General features: G+C 39.6%; 1 pseudogene; it reads right to left on the bottom strand.

Annotated features, from left to right (window-relative positions):
• The window catches only part of LOC101563923, a 12,389-nt pseudogene extending 11,885 nt beyond the window's left edge, over positions 1–504 (bottom strand).
• Between the last annotated feature and the right edge of the window lie 1,671 nt (positions 505–2,175).

Genomic DNA, 2,175 nt, shown 5'->3' on the forward strand with positions numbered 1-2,175 from the left:
AAGAGATATCAACTTTCCATTTATCCATCTTCTGGCTATAATAGAGTCCAGTCCACAAACAATAATATGAAATTGTCGATAGAAAGTGTCATTAAAATCTTGGGTCTTGTTGAAATGTGGAACTACATTACAATTAGGAATTCTGTCATTTAGAAATTCTGCTGCAACTTCAGCCTTAGGTCTTCCAACATCTTTAGGCCTAAATAAAAACAGCCTATTTAGATTGGAAACATCTATAGTGTCCATGTCTATGACATGAATCTGTCTAAAACGAGACAATGCCAGATTTTTCAGGAGCTCCCATCCTAAGCCACCAGCTCCAATGACTAGAACTTTACATGTATCTAACAAAAACTGGAGAGATTCAGTGCTTGGTTCGAAATCAGAGTGTGTGAAGGGTCCAGATCGCTCGAGGAACTTCTTTACATGGTTCCAGCGACCTTCCCAGTTTCCAGTGTCCCTGCACCCACCATCAACAGCCATTGGTTCCTCGCCATCTGCCATATTGTTCTCCCCCCAATTTTTTTTAAAGTTAAAAAATATGTTATAAATAAGCTAAAGTTAATGATGCATGAAGAATATACCCTTGCTATATGCCTCACTTGTCTTGTGGATGAATATTACCTAAGCAACTGTACTTACGCTAGTATAGCTTGACTGCAATGTGATCATAGTTACCCAGTTATGCTTTTGCTGTATACAATACCCATGAGAAAGACCTTCAGAAACAACTTACGTTTTGGATATCTGCTGTGTTTCAGGAGGCTTCTCTCAACACAGCTTACCCTCTTTTGTCCTTAAATACATTCTTCAATACTGGAAGACTGGAGCTCAGCACACATGAAATCTAACAAGGTAGAAGTTACTTTGCCCTCACAATTTGCAGGAAGATGAGTGACATTTAGTGAAATAAATGAGACACACAAGCTTAAATATTGCATGTTTTCTCTTAAGTGAGAAACCCCAAATACAAAGGAAGAGAAAATAAAAGATGGATAACAAGAAGTAAAGAGACAGACCATTCTGAAAATAGAAGAGTGTAGAGATGGAAAGTGTTTTAGTTTGTGGCTGCATGTTCCCCCAAAGCCTCATGTAGTCATAGGTAGGACTTTTACATAGGTGACTGGATTGAGTGTGTGATGCCGTAACTGATTCATGGTGCAATGCTAGGATCGAGGGCACTAGGAGTAAGGGTGTGAGTGCCACTCGTCCTCAGTGCAGTGGCCTGGAGAAGCCACAAGGGATACAAAAAACTAGTCATCTTTCACTTGCTTGTTTTGCTACTTCTGACCAACACAAACTGTTTCTCCTCTGTAGTGCCTGTCCACCATACCTTCCTGCCTTGAAACCACCTGACTATGGTCTGAAACCTGAACACACAGTGAGCTCAATAAAAATTTCACCCTTAACTTTGGGTGTTGGGTATTTGGTCTCAGCAGAGAGATAAATAACTAACACAAAGGAAGAGGGAGGAGGGGAGGAAAGAAGATGAAAAGGAATTAAGAAGCACTACATATGTGTATCAACCCCCCACAAGTCTGTTAGCATCATGGACTGCAAGCATGTATAAAAATGAGGTCTAGAGATGGATAGTGTGGAGAAGGAGGGAAAGGATGGGGGATGAAAGAAGAAATTGAGTTGTATTTTGTGCAAAGTGCCAACTCCCCACAAGAATTAAACCTTTTATAGTACAAAAACGTTCATGTCACACTGCAAAACTAGGATGCTGGCCAAAGACTGTACAAGGCAGAAATAAGAAGTAGAATCTTCTCTTTTGCAGTGGTAGAAGTGTTAAAGACTTCTGATATATTTGTACGTGGAATGGTTTGCAAGAATGAGAGCAAACAAACCAATGTATACAATGTTAATGAATGTCATACACATGGTAGTGAATGAAAGAAGCCTAGGAGAAAGAAGATTATACGTCATTGCACTTAGGTAAAATTCAGAAACCAGTAAGATGAATTCTGGCTGATGCACACCAACTACCTTCGGTACGTGTGTAGTGGGATTGGGTTTGATGGGGTGCATGGGTCATCAGAGGTGCACTATGTCCTGATTTAGGGATTGATTGTACATTTTGTAAACATTCTTCAAGCTGAATGCTTCAATTTATGTGTGCATTTACACAAGCATTTATATACAGAGATGTATCAATTATAGATAAGTATACAC

Source organism: Octodon degus, unplaced genomic scaffold (genome assembly GCF_000260255.1).
Source record: "Octodon degus isolate 3935 unplaced genomic scaffold, OctDeg1.0 scaffold00343, whole genome shotgun sequence".
In the NCBI taxonomy this organism is placed as follows: Eukaryota; Metazoa; Chordata; class Mammalia; order Rodentia; family Octodontidae; genus Octodon; species Octodon degus.